We start from the raw sequence: 25,149 nt of genomic DNA, 5'->3' as shown, positions 1-25,149 counted from the left end.
CCCACTCCGATTGGCCATTTGAGGTCGATGAAAACTTTCGATGACGAACATTAATCTTGTTAATTAGTGTAGAAGTATGAACTCCAGACTATTGTTAAACGTTACGAATTTATAGAATTTGATCAGAAATCAGGAGCCTTGGTATGTCACAGACCGGAAGAAACGTATCGGGAGATACAGCTTAATCTTGAGCTTCTACAGTTCGCCTAGCAATGGGTAACAAGCAGCCACAATTACGCAGAAATGTTATAGGTGACAAAAAGCGGTATCGTCACGTTAATATGAAGCAGAAACGCGAATAGGTAGCTCGGCAAATACGTCTAATCTCATACAGTGGACGATTTTTAAGAAAAAAGGTCAACAATATCTGTACATGGCCCATATAAATGTAAATGACACTGTCTGATAATAAGGACCCGACCGATAAAGCAAAACCATCCTTCTTCTCTTCAAAGGTAGACAGTGCATGGCAAAAGTTGTGAAAGTTGCACTGTCAAAGCTTGAGTGATAGGTCCTTTTACAGCCAGAATTTCTCCAGACCTCGCACCTCACGATATGCTCCTCGAGGCAGTGCAAACATTGGATATAGTTCTATACCTGCTCAAAAAAACCACGGAATTGATGCAAAGAGATATATTGCGGTACGGTGAACGGGTCACAGCACTGATATTGCGATAAGGAGAAAGGTGCAAAAGCCCCTAGGGTCGCAAGTGGGTCGACGTATACCAACGACCAATACAACCGCCACGATATGGGAGGGTAGAGTCACGTTGCTCAGAAAACGCAGTGTCTTCAACTGGATAGCAGAAAGAGACCTGACGAGGATTAAGAAGGTTCTGACTCGAGCTTTGTGCATACTGATTTTCGGGTCCCCTGAAAAACCCAACAGCCTTGTTACTTCTCGATTAGGGCACCTCAAAATTTTCATAATACTTTGAGCCTTATAATATTTTGCCCATGGCACTTGAAAATTCTTCCATTGTGTAGAAGAATAGCGGGTCAGCGAGGAGGTACCGGCTTCCAAAGATAATAACTTTCCACGTTCACGGACCTGTTGGTTCAGAGGAGGAGGAGGAGACCTCTTCTAGAAGCATGGGGAAGTAGCACTCCCAACCATCCCTGCATAGTCTATGGGAAGTAATGGATCTGCTTCCAACGTAAGTTGAGAGGAGAAACTAGGTCATTGATGTTGACCTTGTGGATAAGATCACCGTTAAGGAGTTTGGAAAGAAGACTGGCAGTTCGGAAAGCAGCGGGCCCTGACGGTGCGCCTCAGGGCGCAATAAAATTACTCGTTATGACCAAAGTCTTTGAGAATTGACGAATCGACTTACCCGAGGGAAAGATCTCCGGCCATATGGGAAGAAGCCATTTAGCTTCTATATTCAAGCTTAAAATTGGTTAATGCGCATCTGTTTGAGTATGTTGCCATGGAAACAACGAAACAACCTGCTTCCACACTGGTTTAAATCTTGGAGTTAAGAAAAATTATTGCCAGATATTAATAATCAGTAAAAATAAGATAAATAATAGTAGCTACTTATATGACTGTCGTGCCATTTCACAGGTCTACAGGTCCGAAGAGAAGCTTCAAACAGGTCGAATGAAACCACTATGATTAGACTCCTGATAAAAATAATCCGTTAATGCTATATTTAAAAATAGGTGATTCTGAAGAATTATGTGCAAGAGATATATGTTGCACTAAGTGACGAAAGGGGGTGAGATCAAAAAGGCAACTTGTACCCTTTGTACGTCTCAATGACGAAAGCGCTTTTACATCGGAACGTTATTATGAGGGGTTTCAAACGTAAAATCATATTTGTCTATCCCGAGAAGATATGCCATCCTATTTGGAAAAGAGAGCGCTTAGTATCGAAGAGATTCAATGCAGAATTCTAACTAGGGTTTCTCAAAAGTCTGTGATTGGAAAATAGTCGATAAATTTAGGCTAAAGGCGTTCTGCAGATACCAGAAAGTTTTCCGGAAGCTGCCGTTGGCATACGCTAACGATTTAATGCTGATAGCCATGACAGAAACGAAGGAAACACTAGAACGACCGGGTCAGCGAGGCGCTTTCCAGGATGAAATGGATAGACGATAATCGCCTGACGGTTCTGCCATAAAGACGTCTAGTTTGTACCCCATAGATAGAAATACCGATAGACAGGTTTATCTTACGCTTGGAGGTGCTCGCTTGCCTATTGTTAAGGTGTCGAAGTACCTCGGCCTTCATCTGGTTCTAACACTTCTGAGCCCAGTGCGTGTAGATTGGGCTACTAAAAAGAACCCCAAGACGGTGTATCCAGGCTCCTTTCAGAATATGAACTCATCAATTTATCTGTCCATTTCTTATATATATATCGTCCTTACCGTCAGAATGGAACTTTCGAAAGCAACACCCATGGCACCATATGAAACTGCCAAAGGGCATCCAACACTTTTGATAGAGAGCGACTGTGATATTCGCACTAAAGTATCAGTTTAATATTTTTTGGCTCAATGCGATTCTGCTGTTCGTGACTTACCCTGCTAATACGATGTCAGCGTTAATTTACCCCCAATATCCTGCACTAAACTATATTCAGCATATATAAGTATGAGCCCGAGGTTTGCTAAAGAGGCCATCACGATGAAATGATATCAAACGCATATTTGTTGGACTATGTAAAGATGGTTATATTGGCCCGTTCATACCTTATGACGCTTGCTTAGCAACTGGGTTAGAAGTTCAATTACAATTACCCTAAAAATTCCTTTGAGACTTTTTTGTTGACCAGTTATTATATTGTTAGGCCTTTGTGTAAAGTCGTCATTGAAAATTATTTATTCTGAAATAAGAACGAAAGTACAAACACTTAAATTTTGAACCGCATTAAATAATAAATGGAAACTTTCCCAGGTTAATGGCGATACTTATTTTTTCGATATCAAGACGGTGCACACCTCGGTTAAAATATAGGTGTGAAGGGCACTCGAAGGCTTCTGGTAGTAACAACCGAGTCCAGTGTCTTGTACGCTTGCGCCGTGCGTGTGCGTACGGTACATTAGCAAAGAGGAACGAACAGACGGACGCTGCGCTCAATCCATCGAGCAATTGCCATAAATAGTATAAGGACGTATCGCGCCACGTCAACGAAGGTTCCCTTTGTTACCGCCAGTATGATTCCCTTGGATCTTTTGGCAAAGAAAGACCAACAGGACACTGGATAGCAATTAGGATTTTACGACGACCAGACGGGCGACCCTGTCACCTTAAAGCAGAGAACGAGCCACGTCTACTTGAGAACCCAGCGGTGTGCGTTCTGTACGCTTTACGTGCTACTAGATCTTTCGACCACTTGAGGCGCAGCGTGAAGTTCGACATCGCCAGTCTTGCTTGACCGAGGGTAAAGCTACAATTGGTACGTTGCAGTTGGACGCTGTTCAGAGCGAGACGAAGAAAGCGCAGAGTCTTAAGTTTGATGGTAGCAAACCGAAACAGTGAACCTTTATGATACAGCGTCGCATAACCCAAGGACGATGGCCTGGGGACGAAGTAGTGCAGGAAGTCAAAATATACTTCAGGGGCCGCGAAGGAGTAACACAACCGCAAGGCAGTAAAGCCTAATATTTGGCAGGGATCCAAGGACAAACCTGCGTATAGCTTTTTGAAGAAAAGGCCTGGGCCTCCTAAAAGTTTTTTAACCTCACTAACGAAAGAAGTAAAGAAAGTAAGAAGAAAGTGGATGAAAAGCGACGGCGAAAATGTTTTTAGCGAACATGCGTCGTACGGCCAAATCAGTTCCTTTTGCTAATTTTATCGCAGCAACGTTTTTTAATTTATATGCGGAGTTAATCTGGCAATTCCGAACTACTTTCCGGAAAAATCCTATACGTAAAGAGGACTCATGGGCTAACGAAAAAGCGTAGCTGGTTTCGAAAGTGGGCTGCCGGCATTTTGAGGTATAGTACCCTCAAAAACGAGTTTTGGTTGTCATGTTGTCACCAAGCAGGGGTTTTAGCCGCGCGTTGCGTCGGCGCTACCCGACTGCGAATGAATTGTACCGCCTCGCTTTCGAGATAACAGCATATTAATTGGCGAACTTTTGCTCGTTGGTAGTAATAAGTGTGCCAACAGCACGTTGCAAAAATCTCTTATTCATATCAGAAAATAGCGTACTACATTATTTTAAAATACAGGAGCTACGCCCGTTGCGTCCGCGGGAGGTCCATTTCTTAGGTTTGAACAAAACCTGTCAGCAAGCTAAAGCATAGAATTATGCCAACAGAGGAATCCGGTCTGGGGCTCAGAAATACTTGGGCAATCATCGCTTCAGTCCGCGAGCCACTCACAGCAACGGGAATAGGCCGTTTGAAACGCGTGTGTAATCAGCTATCAACTAGCACGATAAGATGACCGTAGGTTCTGTATGGTAGAAGCCCCGTGAATTGCAATATGCAAAGGGTGTCAAGTCAGGTTATGCTTTTTGGTGGGGAAGCCTGATCGAGAAAGAACTTGCCAAAAATTTGTAAGGCTCATGGGAGTTCCTGCGGAGATCCCGTTAAACAGCGTTGCCTGCACCGACAGGCCGAGCTGTTCATCTGAGTTATGCCAAGGGCCTAGTCAGTAATTGAGCGAATTGTTTCTAAGCTGAGACGACGGTGCAGCATGACAATAGCGCAAGACGTGAAAAGACGATGGTGGCGGGATCCGGGCATCTGTCCAGTAGCGTTTGCTAAGTAAAACAGACAGGTATAGATAGTTGATATTATAATAAATAATCTTCAGGCCGTAGCGTAAAACTCTATAGAGATCAAAGATGAAGCTTTGGACGACAAGTTGCAATGAATGTATATTTATACAAAGACCTCTTTATCAAAGCTGGACCACCGCAGACCTCACACGTCACATCTATATGGCCTGGCCCAGTTCTAGTATAATGCGAGCTAAAAGTCGGCGTCGAAGCGGATAATTGGGACTTATTTAAACAAAAACGCTATATAACACCACTATATAAATCCCTCCACCCACGCAATGCTTCCGGCGGTCACCTTCACTGCGAAAATACCGTTAGGAAGGCCCTAAGCGTAACGTCGTTCGAATTACGTTGATGCGTTAAAGATCGTGTTACCAGAGGAATCGACGGAACCGCGGTGAGCCCAAGAGTTCGGTCGTTAGGTATCCAAGCTCTGGACAGAAAACTATGTCTAACTTTGCTAACGAACGTACATCTTTGAGGACACAATATCCTCGCTACACTGGGCGCTCCGCCCTGAGAGTCCGGTTTTGTACGACCTCTAAGCGCTAGCATGCCTGCCCGTCACAGAAGTTGCCGCTCAGGTCTGAGCCACAATGGAGTGTCGAGGAGCTTGTTGCGTGATACACGTATCAATTATGCGGGCCACGGCAATAGCTTGTTACCGCCAATTTACGGAATACCCAAAATGATTTGGCACGGGGTGGAGATATTGTATGAACGAGTGAAACATGTAACTTATGTAATTTTTAACAAATAGGTTTCCGGCGGAATAAAATATATACCCACCTAACGGTCAGCCATTCGACAGCCGCGAAGTTGGAACTCATCATTGTTGCAATATATATATATATATATATATATATACCTACAGGGCATTCCGACAAAATTCGTAACGTTTCTTACCACTTATTTTCAAGTTCCAAATAAATACAGCTATTCTAACATTTTTTTTCTCAACATCAGTTCTAACGGTTTTATTTATTGTACATAATTTTCGTTCACCTCGATTACCGCATCAATTCGGGACGTAAGCACTCACTGGTCGTCTCTTATGTGTCTCTCAAGATTACCAAAAATGGTTTCTTGCGCCACTTTAATTGCTTTTTTGGCCCTTAAAAGCCTATGGAAAATCTAGTGGCTTGCCTTGCGCGTATATATTTTTATCGAAGGACTATAGAAACTGGCAGCAATATAAACAATCTGTGTCAGGCAACAAAATTTGTGATCTCAATGTGATTCGCCCTAGCGTGAACACTTTTAACAACGACCCATTTTCGCTCATATTCTGACGCTTTGACCGTGATAGATTTATGTTTTTGATCTAGCAGAAAGGGGCTCTTTTTACTACCGAGGGTAGCAAACAAATAAATAGACAACACCTGTTACGGCGAACAGCCCTATATATATATAAAAACAAGAATATTTGGACTGCGTTGAAAGGAAGGTACCTCCTGATGCCATAGTAAAAGTTCTGTATTCTTTGGTTGTGTCATGTTCGTGATTTCTTGTGCGGCTCTTAGACATAATGTCACACTGTTTTATAATATCTTGGATCGGATTGAAGTTGGATAATGTTCCAGGTGATGGCAAAAGCTCAACAACATTAGCAATAAATACTTCGAAGGCACAATGCCGCATAACATGGTCATTTGTCATATAGGAACAAATCGTTCCCCTCCGGAGCCCATTTTCGTACTTGGGATACCATTTTTCTTCCTTCTTCTTTTGTCGTTTCTTTTTTGTAACCTCGATGACGAAATGTGGAATTCCTATACTGAAATTTGACTTCGATTCGTAGAACCTTTCGCCAGGGCGTCTGTGAACGCATAAGAGCTGCTATACAAAGTCTCAAAATTATTTGAAAAAAAGACCCTTTTCCAATCTTCAGTTGTCAAACTTTGCACTTGTTTGGCCCGTTCAATTATGTATAGTTACGTTAAGTTTTTTTGCTGCTTTACAAACCACTCAATTTGCTGAAGGGTCCCAATGGAATGGCCACTCTGATGCCATTATTAAAAACTGAAAGTCGGTCTTCTTTTTTTTTACTTCGGCGTAGTGTATTGTTTTCGATTCTTCTTAATTGCAGAGGTGATGTACTCTTCATCTCTGTGAACACGCCGATATCCGCGCCCTACTGAGTGAGTTCTTCTCGCGATCGCTGTTCTTGTGTGTGAGCCTGGCTGTTGAAAAGTCTTCTTTTGATCCCATTATGGACAATTACAGAAGCACGAAAATCATCTAAATTCACTTGAAAGTAACCCCTCGCTGTTATCGAATAATCGAGGTTAGCGATAATTGCTACATTAAATCTCGAATCGTCTATGCCTCTCTATAGACGGAAAGAAGCGAAATCCAATAACTGATTTGTGCGTAGCGGCTCTAATGGCCATACAAATTGCAATAAGCGCCCAGTACACACACATGGTTCAGCGTTCCCCCTTCCGCGGCAAAAGCGGATGTGGGAGCGCTTTAGTATCCCGTGCACAGTTTTTCGAAGGCCTGCGTATCCACTTATACTTCTGAGGCAGTAGAACATGATTGTAGTTTGAGCCTATACGCGCATGGTCTGCATCAGCACGATGTTCCCTCTTACTCCGCACTGGAACTATTAACGAATACGTTCCTAAAAACATCTGTTCCGGAGTCAGCTCTGAAGATTATGAACAGGAACAGCCCCTTATATTTTCCTGATACCAGTTACGTCAAGACCTTTTAGATCTATCGTGGACACCTTCAGGAGTTTTGCATCCGGTAAGAGGTTTTCGTTCTGTACCACGCGAATCCCTCGAATGTGGCTGCTATTAGTGTTGGGATCCTTAGTTTGGAAGCGACCCTGTAAACCACAGCGGACATAGAGGCTTGACCTACTACGAATGCTTGATGCTTCCGGAGCCGGTTGGGCGTTAACTGTACCTCAATCAGATGCAAAAGCCATGAAGTCAAGCGGCGACGATTAACGTAGTAGATTAAAGTAGTTCACTAATTCGTCATATAACTTCAATGTATATCATTTTGTGACCCGCACTTTTTTAAATCAATAACTAAAGATGTTACCATAGTATTTATGGCGTGCAGTTACTAGATAAGAAAAATCAATAAGTCACCTGATTTCAATTTGTAAAACTAAGCTATTGTACAGCGTTATTTTGTACGTGTATATTTGCGCATACGTCCATTCCTACTTATGTTAGAGATTTTAGGCTGGGTGCTTTATCAAGTTCATTTTGAACTTAGTGGTATTGTTTAATAATACTAAAACCGCGCTGGCGACCTATTCAGAGGCGGGTCGAGAGGGCGGAGAAGGAGCAATTGAGTGAATGAATATCTGAGCTAGTTAATAATAGATGTTTGCTTGTATCTGATGTGGAATAAATAAACCTCATTGGATAGCCACGTGTAGTTTTAAGTTTTTTTGTGTTGCACTGAATAGAATAAAGCCGCACTTCAAATCTTTGGCTAGCGTCCTACCAATCCATGGGTCCGAGTACTTTACGTGTTGACCTTGCCCGAAACAAGCTAGCTAAAGACCTGAAAATTTCCAGCGACTGTAAAGCGTCATCTGTGTTTAACAATGACTCTCTCACCCGATTGGGCCGTTCTACGTCTGATGTATATCAACCATGACCACAACGGAGTATCTATATAATTTATTTTGACGGCGATCTAATTATGTCACAAAGAGGAAATGTTAAATTTAAAATAACCAACATAGGTCATAATCAGAGAGCCAGACAACCCCATACCCTAATGCTTCCTGCCGCAACACTCTTAGATAAAGTAGAATAATGACAGCCATTTAAACGTCAGGGGGCAAAACAACACCCTAATTAGAATACATGGAATCAACAACCGAAACCTCTAAACTATGCCAGTTTACAAGAGACTTTTGAAAAAGGTTTTATTACGGCCAATTTGTTGTGAGGATGTTAAAAAAATCAAAGAGCAATTGGAATTCGCAGTTTCAGAATCTTCCGTAAACAGCAAAAAGGAAACGCAAGGGCTAACTAGTGGTCCTTGAACAGGACAGATTTCCTTCCGTCCTGACAGAGAAAGGAAGCTGAATGAAAAGAAATGATCAATAAGTCACATAACCCATTGGTAACTATGAGTCTATGTGAGAGCATTTGGGTACTCATCTCAAACCCGCAGGCCTTAACGAAGCTCTGATTCTATGGACTGGGCAGAACTGAAGCTACAAAATACTTAATATTAATATTATAGGCATAGTTTGGTTTCTTACAAAATTAAGGCGTAGAGTCCAGTGACCGAAATAACGCTGTCGGTGGGCGACAAAACATTACACAATAAGATAGAGATCCGTAATAATGATTAAAGAAAAATCACAATAACGCCTAAAGAGACAGTTGAGATGAGTTTTCCAGTTGAACACAAGCCTTTCCGGCAGCGTCTTCACAGCATACCCAATGAAACATAACTCCTTGTTGAAAATGGAGTATAATGAGATAATTTACCTGTAGTAGAAGTAACCGTATGTCGATAACCTATGAAGTTATGTCTCGGTTAGGTTAGGTTACCAAGCAGATGCTCGAAGGCAGCGCCATCTTTCTCTTAACTTGACAGTATTTCTCAAGGTGGTAAAACGAGCATAACATAACAGACATTTATCTGAAACGTGTCCCGTTTAGGACATCCCTCTCCGCGGTACAATGCGTTTTTTGAGCAGGATTTTATTGATTGTCGTATTTGTGTGTGACTTATTACTCGAATAAAACCTTGATTAGGCACACCTGCCGGTAAATAATGGACTATACCTTAATTATTCTATGAATTATCCGCTATTACGCCAAACTTAGCGTCGTGCCGTAACTATACATAAAGGTAGGACGTCGTCGGAATGGACATAATTGTAGGTAATCAATTATGCCTGATTGTTCGTATACGCTATTGCTCTATGCGAGTGACGAGTGTAAGGTTTGTCGCAAAGTAATAGATAGAAAATAACGTTAACGGTATATTTATTGTTATTTTTTTTTATTACCAGGTATTAAATTGTTTTAGCGACTTTTTTCGGGTTGCAATATTAAAATGTAAAGTTTACCTTGGAATTAAAATTATCGACAAGCGTTAGTGATATGGAAGACTAAACGGGCACAAGAGAAACAGAATACTTATCAAATGGAATACACCATAACCTTAACAATATAAAGCCATTTACACACCTGATAAACACAGAAAAGTTTTTACTACTACTATACACACAGAGATTTCAAATAGTAACGAGATCGGACCCTATGCGTAGACAAATCAAATACGATCCAATGTTCTTAGTTACGCCCAGATGCTTTACATACCACACATAAAGATGAAACTTTCATTGACATCTTGACAAAGAGAGAACGAATTGGTTCAGCCATATCGGAATTGGAAACGCCACATAGTAACCGCAGGTATAAAAGGCCGCATTCATTTAGAAATGATGACAGAGTTAACGTTTGCAGGCGACGTCCGGCCGCGACACTGAGGTGGTTTTTTTTTTTAAGTTAAGGCGGTATATACTTTCCGTTCGTGATCAGGTGTCGTTCTCGATCAGTTCATCTGACTTTCACAAGTACCTTCGTGCCGTTCTTGAACTTTGTGGAGCAGACTTTTCCCATTTAAACGGTGCTTTCACGTACCATTTGTCGATTGTAGAGCGCTTAGTGTGCGTTCCCGCGACATCTTGCGCGACATTCCGACAGCCGACTCTCCGGTGAAGATAGCCCGATAACCGGGAAACAACTCGAACGGCGTCTTTCCCAGCTTCTCGTTTGTGGATATTTTGATCAGAAACGTAACCCACGCAAGTGGGTTCTAAAGCGAATTATATCCTTCCTCCTCTAGGCTTTCCATGACGTTCGAATCATACCAACCAGTTGGGTCATAGGTGTCCGACAGCCGTCTCAATGTGTCCAATGCGATTTTCCCGCTGTCCAGTATTTTCTGCGATGTGAAACAAGTGGCATTGTCTATCACGACGGCGCAGAAGCCCTTGAAAAAGTGCGCCAGCTTTCAGAGGCCGGATCACGGCACTCAACGTCCCCCCGAACCGGCACGGACTGTATAAGACAGGCGTCATAGTTATTATACCGTTTATGACTTAGACTTGGGGCATTCGATTGCATTATAAGTTTACCAAAAAATTACATTATAGAAGGTTTAAACCGAACAGGGCGCCCAAGCTTTTTGCTCTATAACGCATTAAGTATCGAACAGTGTTGACAGCGCGCTTATGGCTATTGTCCTAACCATAGCCTAAAGGATGCGCCATAGAACGATTTACAAGAATGTGAAGATAAACTTCTTTTATCTACAACAACTTTTTTTGGAAGAGCTGCTTGTGTCCTGAGAAATTACCACCATGTATGCATTCAGATGAATTTTCCTCTCGAAAACTGCTGGATCGTGTAACAGGTTAAAATTGAAATGTACAACATTTTACAATGGCGGTTACAGATGATTCCGTGTGTTATATGCCCACATAGATTCAGTCATAGATATACGGATGTGTTGCCTTGCTATTGTCATGAAAGCTTAAGCGTTTAAATTGCTAATACATATAATTATAGTATAAGATGTATATCTTGTCCTCGTAAAAGCCGAGACTTATATGTGCAGCGTTATAACGAACATGGCTTTTTTTACTGTTTGGAACCGCACCTCGTTCCTGATAGGTCATTGTCGACAAACCGGGAGACGTGGATTTAGCTCGCAGGTCGGTTCTTCAGCCTTTCTCTAACACGCACAAGGGTTTGCAGTAGTCTATAAATATCATACGAAACATATAGAAAAGAAACTGTAAAAGCATCCTGAGGGAGTTGATTTGGCATCAACTTTATGTGGAAGTTACCAAAATACGTGTCATGCACACATACCGCGGATACAGATATCGCGGAAACGTTTCTCACACGGAAACGTTTCTCACATTTTATTAAAGACGTGGAACGGGACAAAATATCATGTTGATGTATTCGTTGAATCTGTAGAAAGAGGTCATCATTCTTGCGGTGTCGAACATCGTTGTATGCTAACCAGGCACGAGAAAATTATGTCATTTGGTTTTGATAAGCAGTGAGATTATATGTGATACTGAATTGATCTAGACGGACTATTCCCAATAACTCAGCAGCGGTTAGAGCTTTCTGATGTAATAACAGAACGCGCCGATATGCAAATGCTAGTAGCTACTGTTACGTTACACACAAGCTACCGCCTCTGCGTTGTAATGTACTCATTAAAAGGCTTTGTAAAAACGCATCCTCTATCCTGCAACGATCGAGATTTGCTTCGAAATGCTCTAAGGCGTTACGTTAATAGTTTTTTATATTTTGAATGAATTTGAAACATTATTATTAAGAAAGTTCAGCCTTCTATATAGGTTATTTCGCTTTTATAAATTATGGCACGATTAACGGTAAAGCAATGGCAACGAAAAATACGTAATACCACAAATATGGTGTGCAATAGAAATCACGAGCGTATAACGATACCTCACGATGGACTAATGCAGAAAACTGAAAATACCTTAAAATTACTACTGAACTTTACCTGAAAACTGGGTTCGAGACGTCATCGTCGTTATCGGCTCTTCTGAACCAAGCCCACTCAACTGGGAACTGTAACCTACTTATTGCTAAATAGTTGTTAGCAAATCACCATTCCCGCTTCAATATCACCAAATGTTTTTTCAGGTACCGTGGCGCTTAGTGACCGCATATACTACATAGCTAGGGGCAGCTTAATCCCTTGCCTATCTATCAAGTGGTCCATTTGAAACACGAGTTTGGGTACTTCGACATATTTAATATTGAGACTCACTGCTTTCTTATAGGCTGGTTCGTATAGCATTTTCAAATTTCGTGTTTGTAACATTTTGAGATTCGTATGTACTTTGTAGGTAAAAGTTAGCGACATACGATGCAACAATTGAAAAGGGGGCCCTATTGGCTAGTGGCGATCTCCTGTCACCAATAAGCAGCAAATCATAAGTAATCTATATATAGTAACGATAGGCATCGCCTTGATTCTACGTCAGTGGTTGAGTTTCTGTTCATTTTTCGAAGGAAGGTAAATTAGTCTCACGGTAGAGTCGAGCTTTATGGCAAAAGTAATTCCGTTTACATCCCACTGTGAGCCATAGGGCGTAGAGTTGTTAATGTGCGAGGCTATAAACGTAAGCGTGGTTCTTACATTGCTAGCCCGAAGTCTGTGAAAAGAGTATAGTACCACTGACCACAATAAACTATCGTCATGATTGTCCCTAGCCAATCGCTCGCCAACGTCCTATAATCTATCGATATTGCCACCTTTATAAGTACTCGATTATAAACATTGTTATTTTTATAGATATAGCTTGTGCTAAATGAATGGACTATTTTTACTTCGAAAGGTCTTTGTTTAAGGTAGGAATACTTGTAGAAATGGTTTCAGAGCAAGCTTAATTATCTGACATTGGAGCTATATAGTATTTCAGAATATAGCAAGAACAAAAGCGATACAGAAAACTTGTGCCTCCGACAAACGCGTGATTGGCAATACCAGTGATTGCAACCTTGAACGGGACTAGACTTAAGGCCGTTCACCGAATGAGCCACTCTAACGATGTAAAAATCACAAAGTTTATCATACCGACTTAACTTATTAGTAAAAACGTGAATATCTGTACTGTGCTGACAAAATATATTGCATTGACGACAGGCTCTTTTTTAGACCCAGAGATGAAATCATCTGTCTGACAAAATATGGCCCATGCGTATGCCTCTTAGGTATAATTAGCACTTCATATGTTTGAATTATCTCAGGTATCTACCGAAACAGATACCTTTCAGCTTACCTATGCTAGAGGCCGCCTTGGCCACGTCAGCAATGTGAGCACGAAAGTCACCTTAGCGACCGCTTGTTGACCTAGGCGGTACACGGTATTACAAGGCAATCATTTAACATATGCTCTCCTTAGGACTTACATTTTCACCCTATCAGTATTGCATACAAGAGTCAATATCATCAACTGTCCTTTAAACGCGCTAGGTATCTATAATATTTTGGATTTTAGCAAAGATATAGAGTTCATCAATGTACATTTTGCAGGTAACCAGTAATTGACACTTAAAAAGGCACATCTCTGCCCTAAACAAAAATTGCTTACATGATCCATGAGGAACGCCAGAGGGATATTGGCTCATTCAGAGAATGAGCTACCGATCTTGACAACGTAGCTGGGGCTTGTAGGGTAAAAGCAACATACAATTATTGTTTGATCCAGAACGCATGAAAGAAATGACCAAAAAAAAAAAGACGTTTTCTACAAAGAGATGTCGCAAGGGCCTTCCGTGACATATTGAAGAAGTTGCACGTGAATTGAGTTTTATATGCTGTTAAAGGTCGGACAGACCGTATGAGAAGAGAGCCTTGCACATATGCTGTCATCTGTTCTACTACAAGGCATGGTATACCATCTTTAGCAACTGATCCATAATTTTCAACCAATGAACGCAATGTGCTTAACGACTAGCTACCACAACCAACTCCGTGTTGTTAGGGGACTACTTCATGTAAAAAGCAGCAAGTGAAAGTCATCGATAGAAGTTCGTTGAGGAATCAGAGGTCCCTTTGAAGAAGATCGTTGGGACGTGACCTGCGGTAAGGCTGCAGCTGCGCTTACTTCCATGTTGTGTAGCAATTACTACGTCAGAGGTCTATGTCATAGCGTGTAGCTGAGCATCGATTTGAACGAGCGAACAGTAAAAGACCTTAGGAACTTTTTCAAGACAGGTTGATAGCATGTTATCGTTGCCAAGATCCTCGGCAACCAGTTGACCGTCACACCTTCGTAAAGTCGCTGCGTTTGAATAGTAAGACGCTAGTTCGTATCGAAGTGACCACAATTAAGTTCTCCTCAAACTTTCATCCTTACATGTCCTTAGCTTTGAACCGCGCCGGTACATGGGTAATAGACCTTCAAATCAAAGGGGGCCGACGCGGACGTTCATGAAGTGGAAGCAAATATCCAAATGTACGTGACATTTTAATGAGAAGTCTACACTCAGAAGGAAAGTCCGTGGTAGTCTATACGATTCACAGCTTTTACAGTTTACAGGCACGAGCAGGACCTATGAATCATTACGTCGAAGTGAAAAATCAGATAACCTGATTCTAGCGATGAAGTCTATGTTAGTCACCCTGTTCTCATCTTCCGTGAAGACAAAGCAAATAATAGCGCTTTTGTTCGGATCAGTGGGCTTATCAGTTAACTGCAAGAGTCTAACAGTACAGAGAAACTCTCCGGATATGAACCCTTTGCTCCTAATACGGAAGTTTCGCTGAAACCGGGTCGAAAGCAGATACGATCAGGTCATTGCCGTATGAGATTACTAGGATGACCGATTTGTAGAAGCTCATCGAGGTCGTCGCAGAGAACAGCTTTTCTATCGCAAAGAATAAAATCGGAATGAGCTGGCAAAAAAAGACACAAAGTAGAAAGTGTATAGCTAAGTCGCATACCATATTTACTATGGTCACATTTTTTGCAGTAAGATATATTGTTACTCTAGATTTAAGCCGCATATACAAGTATATATCTGAAGTTATAACCACTTTCGATTAAATACGTTCGTTAATACTGGCCAGGAAGCTGGAAGTGTGTTTATCTGAGTGATTATACACATGAGTCTGTTGTATTTTTCCTCTTTGATCAGTCAGTTTCCTACTACACACAGTGAACTTACTTTACGTGAGAGAGCTAACGGTTTTTATTTGCAAATGGTACACAGTTTAGTAATAATGTGTCTTACTTATACAGAGTTACCGGACATTATAGAAAGACACGTGGTCACTTCTTTTTTTAGTTGTTTCTATATAAAATTACTCTATCGACCTTTATTTTATAGATCCTTATAGGATATTTTTTGTCGGTCTCTGCTACATCTTTTAGACAAAGCACGTGGTAAACTATCATGACATATTGAGTCACCTGGGTACTACACTTCCTTGTTCATTAGCTTGTTTGAAAACGTACGCTTTATTTGTTCTAGTTGTTTTACATTGTTCCCGCTCAGACATCTTTAGTAAAACACATATTCAGTTAGTGATACTTAAACTTGGTTTTGAATGCAGCGAAAACTGTTGGAATCCCTCATCGATAGAGAAAAAAAATGTGTTCCTTTTGTTGTTGAAGCCAAGCGTATGTCGCATTGCAATAGTTTAAAAGATTTTAAGATTCACGATGATTTTTTTGCAAGACCTTCCTCAACCTATAATGTAGCCGCACAACAAGGTCTCGATGAAGGCACGGTAAGTTCTTGCAGTGCGAGTGCATTGCAAGAACGAAGCAAGCATGTCCTACAGGTTCCATAAGCGACGAACTCTAAGCATTTCTTTTTCTTGGCGGCAGACCTAACACGAACGCTGACGAAGAGACAACTAGGAGGAAACTATTTCCAACAAAGGCGGAGATATGAGTTGGCAGAAACACAATAATCTTACTTTAATTATAGCTGAGAATTATCTACAAGAACTGTCGCCTTAATAGGAGAAAGCGCTGTCAATGGTATATTACGCTGCAGCGAATCGAAGACTTTTAAAACGTCGAACAAGACGTCCAAAACGTCGTCATCATGCGGCGACTGAACTTCGTTACGTCATTAAAAGCGGATCTAATCGACTGAGATTGACAGAAATACGAACTGGATGTTTGCGAGGAGGATTACTACTCAACAGAGGCAGAGATTTGATCCTAGACATATGTTTAAAAGCATTTATTCATTCAGACATGCAGAAATGCAGACAAAAATCAAAGTTGTATTTTGTTTCTCAAGAAAGAGTTACGTAGTCCAAAATGCTACAACGGCGTGAGTCAAAGTATGTGTCGCCCTGTTACTTATTAACGATGTTCCAAAGCTTACTACTGAAAATAGCTAGAAACTAGCTCTAATTGTGGTCTAGGACCAATTGAATTTTAAGTCAAATATGGTCTCCAAAATCACGTTGAGTTTATTTCTGCATGGCTAAGAAGTTATAGCTGAGAAGGTCGCTCATAGTTTTCGGCTAGCTAAGTCTAGAAAGGTCATCAAAACTCAGAAGACGAATCCGATCCCGATATAGATCTTGAAGCGAAATTATTAGCAAACGAAGTTGAGTGGAAGATGGGCTGTGCCTATACGACAACCGTGAGCCACATCGGGCATTAGGTCAAAATAATTACTTTAAAAGCTCAATTTATAATTCCCCATCTATTTGACGATTACGCTATTTTAAAAGCATTCTTGATGGAACGCAAAAGTCCGAGCAAAATGAGATAGGTTGTTTAGGCCCGATATGCTATCCTGAAACTGAGCTGGCAAACCAATGTTCAGCAGTCTTTTCAGCTGTGCTTGGAAACAGGTGCGATAAAAAAAAAGCCTTGAGCGTATTCCCCTGCAAGATATTTATCTTTCAAAGTACCAGAGATCTTATAATTGTCATTTTGGCCGTTTACAGTTTCAGCCCCGCCCTTCAATCCAAAGGGTTTTACTGTATACTCCCGATTTATATGTCTGATCTTCGATCGAGTCCACCGTGACTGAGATGAACAAGGAATTTAAAACTAAAAAGGGTGATTTGAGAAGACGCATGAAACCTTAACTATAAGGAAGTGACGTATCCCGTATCTTTGAGACACTAGCTTCATTTGTCATATGAAGCTGTGAGAATGTTTATAGAAGCCGCCAACATGCAGACAACTTTCGTTTATTAGACTAATTGTATAAGTTGAACTTGAATCAAAGGAAAACTAACAGTAGGTTCTCAATGTAGAGAAAATCAATTTTTTGCCAGAAAAAAAAGGTGATTTATCTTTTTGACAGGTTTGTAGCTGAGAATAAGGTGCGTTGGAAGCTGAATTCAAAGCGCGCTTGATTACACAATGAAACAAACTATTTGTATTACTACTTATGAGCTGTACACAGTGAGGAAATTTTGTTTAACTGTCGAAACCGCAAGACACAGAGGGATATATCCATGAAAGACAAACGTTCATCGCCATAAGGTAGCAAAGAAACTATTTCCAGAAAATCCAGTCAAAACTTATTACCTATTTGCCTTCAGGGGTGACATTTCTACACCCGGGAATGGATGTGTGTAATCTAAACTATCGTAGTCCACCTCCGAATGTACCGAAAAACGATAACCTTCTACCCTCTTATATCAGGAGCTAGAAAACGTAAATATTTGACCGTATCTATATTTCCGTCCAATAAACCGTGAAACGCTTTTTAGTCTCTGACGAGCATGTCAGCATCACCTTTAGCATGATACTCGTTCATGAAGCATTTGTATTTTCATTGACATTACGTACACATTTTAGGTAAATGAATGAAGCCAGACTGTAGAACTTGGAATTGGATAATATCTTGGGTAGGTAGGTAGGGATATAAAGAAGTAGATAAAGGGTAGAACGATCTGAATTCTAATACATACAGCAGCGACCTACGCTACTTTTACAATCGATGTATTGTACATTTTCATTACCAATAAGAGTTAGTTAACTAATATAAGCTGTTACCAATTAATAGCCTTTTTGTGCTGGAGGTGAAGTGCCTGGTATGACGTTCAGGTAGCTCAAAATGCGAAGCTTCAATTCAACCTTTGGCAGCTTTCTTCTCTTTTATCTATAACAAGAGGCCATTACCTTTGAAAGCACCCAGTTTTGTAATGCAGATGTATCTGAAAGCATTTCCAACTGCGTGCTCATCATCAGATCCGAGTCGAGTGTAATTCTACAAAGGTAAATACGTAAGTGAAGAAGGTTGCTTGGCATTTGAATCTTTTTGAAGAAATGATTACCCTTTGAAGAGCTACAGGTAATGTTAGATGCTCAAAAAAGTATTGATATTTTTAAGCCAAAGTAAAATAAATGTTTTTTTATATTTTGAGACAACATTACTGGGCTCACTATGATCGATGACTCCTGATGGTTTCCTGATAACACCATAATCCCACGACTGTAGAACTTCTGTTATTTGTGACAAATAACCCTTGTATCTGCCTACTAAAACAAGATTAGCATCATGACGAAAGTTCTGCAGAGACCGAAACAGATGGCAGTTTGATAGCGTAGTCTGGGCTGTACAGCGGATACATTAAAATTTCCATCCAAATGCTCTCAATTTTTATCGGATAGCTGAAAATCTACGTGGTCTTGCATTTTCAGGGTGGTTCACTATTCATTAGTTCCCATTAGCTTCCATTAGAGTTAATGACAGTACCACCAAAAGCGTAACATCATTTTCTTTGGTGTCAGTCACAGCTTTACCACACAATATGGAGCTTCTCGTTTTCTTGAGGATGATCTTTTTCGCTCATTATTATCGTGTGCGATCGACTTTCCCTACATATGATCGGCTGCTTTAGAAATGGCTCCATTTTGTTGCACCTCTGTAAAGTTTAGGAGGTGAAAATATGATGTAGTAGATTCTTTTGCGTCAACACGTGTAGCCCCTCAAACATCAAGCTGCTTTTTCCAGCCAGCCTTCCTCGAATGGTCTAACATTTTTCCGTGATGGATTTTCAATTCCTTGGCGATGTCTCACTTGCTAGTCTTACTCAACTTTCAATAATTTTATAAGTTGTTTTTTCGCATTGATCGACCACTATCATTCGCACCGAAGGTTCCAAAGAAAAAGTGGTAAAACCATCTTTGGGTCGTTTATTCCAATAACGCGTCTTGGTCATAACCAATACAATTTTCCTATGGGCTTGTGCAGCATTTTGTGCGTTTACCGTAATAAACACTATTTTTTTTTCTGCGAATTTTCGTAGAACTCTTAGCGGGCATCAAGGTGATTTATCTCAAGTTTGAATGAAATAATTTCAACAAATCTAACACTGTCAAACCCTAGCTTATACTAACGCTAATTCAATGCGACTCAATCTTGGCAGGGAGATTGGATTTTGATGCCATCTAGCTTAAAAACTGCTAATACTTTTTGACCACCCAGTATTTTACTTAACCATATCATGTCATAAAGAGATCTTCTCAGTCAGGTTCTCACATAAACGGTGAAGGTCAAACGAAATAAATGTTCTCACAAACCTATATTCCATTTATATGAATCATTTTGACACCTTTATAAGATATAACGTAAACTTTAGCCGGATAACAACATAAAGATGAATTCATACAAGTTTATGTTAACGACTCACTGACCTACCCAAGTTTTGTATCTTCAACTTTTCTCGTGTCTCTCTCTCGTTTTTTCATCACAAGTCTAAATAAGCAAAATTGATTTAATATGGAAATAGAAAGTGAAGCATTGGATTGCATATCAAAGTAGCCACCCCGTTAAATTACCTTAATGACTAAGATCCAGCTTCGGCGACAAATCCGACCTTTCGGATTAGAATTAGTTTATTATAAAAAGGTACAAACATGAAGATACATCACAACACATTCAGAAACAAACATGACCGTGTCATTTTTGCACCATTAGAAATCAGGATGATCTAGTTAATGAACAGCTCAAAATACACACAATCAAAAACTTTCCTGTTGTTATTGATGACAGCTGAGTCTAGATGGAATATTGAAGTAAGGCTTCCACGGTTTGTCAAAGATAATGTGAACGAAAGACGGTTGGTAACGGAACTACGACTATCTATGCATATTCAAATTAATTCCCTTCATCAGCGGAACTAGTAAATCTCTAAGGACCCCAGGCACTTCACAGGATTTTTGGTACCCGCATTGAGACTTTTTCTTATGCCTTGTCTATGAAACTGTATCTGAGTGGAAACACACACTTCACTGAAATGTTTGTCATGTTTTAGAAGTGCGGTCCCTTGCGGTACATACAAAGTAAACAGCATTCGCAATGATTACAGCTTTAATTCGAGACCTAGATATATGCCTTTAATTCCACGAGTAACTTTTTAATAAGGATCATACGTCGAACAAAGTGTAAATTTTCAAGGCGTCGCTGAAGTTTGTTACATACGAAAAAAGTCAGCGGGGAAAATTTTCGGTGAGTAGTAGGTTCAAGGTCCGAAAAACGTGAGGGAAAGAGTCGAAAAGCCGCAAAAATACTAATCCTTAGATCTTATCTGGGCGCTTATTTTTTTCCAAAACTATTGTTATTGATGTATTAAAAACGGCTTTAGATCAATTTTAATACAATTTTAAACCTTTTAAATCTAAATCCTATTGACAATCTTCGGATTTGGCTCATAAACGTCTTCTCCGGCGATCCGTCGTTCTTAACAGCGATGAGCTCGTTGTTTTACCTCAGAAAGCATGCCCGTTATGACAAGCGGTGCGCCGAAGTGTGTCTCAGACCCTTTATATGATAGATGGGCTCAAATATTATATGCGCTACTTTCTTTCGCTAAAAAAAAAAAAAGAAAATCCGAGCTAAAACTGCATCGCATAGGAAGCAGTCAAGCTTCCGCTATAATACCGGCTTTTGTTATCATAATAGGGGCAGTCGCTTAACGATTGTAAGCTTTTAAAAACTCTCGTCGACATAGAAGCGTAATAACAAACATTATTAAAAACACCTCTGCTTTCTAGCAACCGTTAGTTACGACGGTACCTGTTTGCTCCAGTCACTGGTTCGTCCTTAGTCATTTATCATACCTGAATGAAAAACCAAAAAGTTTTTAAATATTCGGACAAAACCTGGCGCGAGCAGCTAGTTTATGTAAGGTGTAGAATATACGTTGTCAACTGTCTGTGGTCTGCAAATATGGCCAACTCTCGTAAACGAGTTACTTTTTTGTAAGCTAAAATGCTTTATGGTACTGGATACTGGGTTGAACACTAAATCAAATTTTATGTAAAGTTAGCCCATCTAACGGCATTTATTAACGATTTATTTCGCATCTGCAAGTGTTTTGTAGGCCTTAACGTTAGCCTAGTTAAATACCTTTCGCCTAAACTTTTGTTACATCTAGAAACAGGCATACACGGAATACTTTATTTAACGTTTTTATGTATCCCGCACTTATTTACGCGTGAGTCATTTGGCCTATTTATTTTACTCGGAACAACATATGATACATTTTTTATTCGATATTGATTGCAATTTAAATTCAAAGTCCTTGCCCAATTAGCCCAGCATGGGAGGCTCTCGGAGTTGTCGACAGGTGTCCCGTGGTTATTGTGCAGGAGTCATCACCAGTCATCATTTGATAGGCAAGCACCATACGCTCCAGCATATGGTGCTTGCCTGTCAAGTGCAAAAACCTAATGTAGATTCAAAATTTAAGAGCATATTTTTGTAGAGCTTTATCGCAAAATGCGCTATCGCAAGGTCACAAGTTTTAGATGTAGTATATAGGTTTGGCCAGTGAGTAGTACTAGATGTCTTGGACGTAATGTAAACTGGTGAAGCTTGTATCATACAACTTGTTTGCAATCTATGTGCTTAGATACAAAAACGACCAAAGCGAGCCCGACTGTTAAGTTTAGCTTGTGCAAAAAGAGCTCATCATAAAAAACGTAAATGTAGAAAAAAATCTTTTCGTTTAGAAAATAAAAAAAAATTGATGTTATTTGGTAATATGAGGTAAAATGATTGTATAGTGCCACATATTTCAAACAATAGAAGGAGGAGTATAATTTAATATAGCTGTTTGGTGAAAAACAGACTCTTTATTAATAGAGTCTGTCTTTCACCAAGGCCAAGAGGCACGACGAGTGGGAGTTGCTACTCAGTCTTGGCAGTTCCAAATAAATGGAAAGCTTGTTGGAATCGTCACCTATGAAATTCGAAAGTGTTCTATGTTCTTCATATTGACTTAATGAAGTCTATATGGCACTCGAGAATTATCCTTAACGAAGTCGTGCTTTGTCCTTCAACACAGGCAACGCAAATCTCTCAAAGCTTCGCCAATTCGACACTCAATGTAGATCATCCGATTGGATTACTATTCTATGCGTCAACGACGTTGTCACAATAAAACGCAAGGATAGTATAAGAATCTATAGAGAGAAAAATGAGCTCCTAATTCTAAAAGTTGGTATTATGTTATTGTCGGATGCTATGTCGAGGATAGAATCGAAAAAGTCAACACGAACCTAAGCTTTCGATGAAAAAACAATTAGAGCAGAGGCTTATACTTGAGTATACTGGTCAAGTTTGTCCAGTTTAACTACAGTAAGTTGGAAGGGCACACGAAGTAATTCAATATTTTTTTCGTTTTTTGTTTAATTTGGCCATTTCCTGACAAAAATAGTATAAATAATGACATCACCACTATGCATAATCTTTGATCTTAAAATCTTCTACTTGACTGTCCTATTAAAAGCTGACTAACCATTATAGCGTAGGTTAATTAGGTTTCACTCTTGGATACTGCTGAACGGTAATTGCAGATCATCTAGAGCGAATTCAAACTTTTATTCGTTGGTCATTGTGGCCTAAAGTTGCCCTTGACATGTCCTATATCACTGATACCTTGTTGCAACAAGCATAAAAAAGTCGTCGCTAGTAAATATTAGAACGACAAATCAAATTTAAATTGAGCAATTACTTGCGATCAGTGAAGTCTACCAGTGAACTTAACTGACTCAATAATAACATAAACTTCTCTAAGCCGACCGTAGACGGTGAAGATCTTTGGATACCGGGTAGGGTCAAGCAAAGAATAGCATATCGGCAAGATGTGTATGGCGGCTTAATTTTGCAAAAGCGTGCATTTGATATATGTTCTATTTTATATCGAAGCCTGATCGAAATAACAGCTGTATTGTTCATAGCAATGCAACTATGTTTGTTCTTGTACAATATATACTCTTGCAGTTATATCTACCCGAGACCCTAGTGTAAATCGAGCTTTGACGTAATAAAATTAAGAATAGTAGAAGAGTACACCGCGGTAAAATAGACGAAACGATCTTAAGCAAGCTTGCCGTTAGGCACTGAATCGTATTCTACTGCTTCACTTGGCCTTACACGCCTTCGTACGCTGTACTTGGCCTAGTCTGACATATAGAATGTAACTCCGACTGGTATAGCGCTTGCTCGATCTATTTCTACACAGGATTTGAGCTAGCGATCTTCAGGACTGCATGCCTACGTAGATGTCCTATCCGCAGTTTCTGACGGCAGTCGCAAGCTAAAATAAACGCATACCTATAACTTAACGGGTGACTTAGAAATGTTGTTTAATAACACTACGTTGTAACCATTCAAAGCGTCTACCTTTTCTTAATGAAGACTCCTCGAGAGCATTTCAAAGCCTACATTAGAACATTACATACCCTCTTGGGCCGTCGTAGCTCTTGTTAGAGGCAATGAATTGTATGGTTGGCTATACTGAGCAAAAATCTAATCCTGCTCTTAAAGTTGCACAAATAAACAACGTATCGTGTGATAATACAGCAGGATAGAGGTAATCTTTTATTGTTGTTATGTTATTCCTGTGACTGATATGAACGGCTGCGCGTTACCGTAAAGACTTCGGGTACGCTGACGATCTGTAGCCTTTTGAAAAGTATTTGTCTGTGGTGTTTCGCGTGCACGATGAAAGCAACGACCTACAATGAGGAGTCTTACCCTGTAGCACGAAGTTCGAGCCACTGGTCGAACAGATCGTGCCGGTAAGACGATATCTAGGCGCGAAAATTTAAACTTAGCGGAATTTTAGCTATAACAATCGTTGCTGGGTCACGACCATATGGGACAACGCAATCATCAGCTTATAAGAGAATTAGGTATGTACACAAGCTGTTTTGTTCAACCTTCGGTATTCCTCAGTTGTGTGTAGCTTTACTTTCCAAAATATGCAAACATGAGACTGAGAATATTTACGATTTGACAATAGTATTTGTTTCTAATTAACTCAATTCCGAAAAGTTGAGATCTTGTCCAGCTGCAAGGGACCAACTTTACTAAATATCACTTCCGAGTTTAAACCAAATTACCGAGGTGCATTATTATTTCTAATGCCCCTAGGGAAAACTCAGTCCGGCGATGAAAATGCTTCTGTATAGGACACGAGCGCGATTCCGCTGTTTGCCGCGATATGCTGATCAAGGCATCGATAGGTACGGGCTCATGTGAGTATCATCAACAACAACAACTTAAACTGTATACATTCACTTTATGTAAATAAAAATGCTATTGAGAGAAGTTCCATAAAAATCAGTTTCATTTGTTAAGAAAAACTCACACAAAGCAACAAAATGAACAGCACTGTCCTTCGCGCTCAAACTTGGTGTCCATCGGCACCGCAGGTACCGCGAGGTGTTACGGGGCCTGAATCTCTTGCCACCGACAGGCAAAATTGCTTTAAACTTCTCTACCATTGTTGTAAAATAAAGAAAACAATACGGCATAGCATATTAAGTTAAACTTAGCCATAGGTTTATTGTAAATCGTCCTAACTGTGCTTCGGACCAACTTCATGCATGAAACTTAGTCACTAGCCACACGTA

The 25,149-nt window shown here is 40.2% G+C and overlaps 2 long non-coding RNA genes across 6 annotated transcripts in view; one reads left to right on the top strand and one right to left on the bottom strand.

Annotated features, from left to right (window-relative positions):
• The window catches only part of LOC147754199 (uncharacterized), a 40,347-nt gene that overhangs the window by 5,523 nt on the left and 9,675 nt on the right, over nucleotides 1-25,149 (top strand). For 3 of the 5 annotated variants that reach the window (XR_015317028.1, XR_015317029.1, XR_015317026.1), the window contains exon 2: nucleotides 24,668-24,771. The exons of 1 other annotated variant lie outside the window; for it this stretch is intronic. This is a non-coding gene — a long non-coding RNA (uncharacterized LOC147754199). The remainder of the gene's footprint in view (nucleotides 1-24,667; nucleotides 24,772-25,149) is intronic. One more of the 5 variants, XR_015317030.1, reaches the window with a different exon arrangement.
• LOC111254274 (uncharacterized) lies at nucleotides 9,767-12,768 on the bottom strand. The gene is made up of 3 exons (XR_002674988.2): nucleotides 12,288-12,768; nucleotides 11,400-11,501; nucleotides 9,767-10,798 (listed from the first exon to the last, which is right to left on the bottom strand). It is a non-coding gene; the product is annotated as an uncharacterized LOC111254274 (long non-coding RNA).

This window comes from Varroa destructor, unplaced genomic scaffold (genome assembly GCF_002443255.2).
Source record: "Varroa destructor unplaced genomic scaffold, Vdes_3.0 BEIS01000007.1, whole genome shotgun sequence".
Taxonomy (NCBI): Eukaryota; Metazoa; Arthropoda; class Arachnida; order Mesostigmata; family Varroidae; genus Varroa; species Varroa destructor.
Note: the sequence above shows the minus strand (reverse complement) of the source record. Positions and strands in the feature narration are given on the sequence as shown.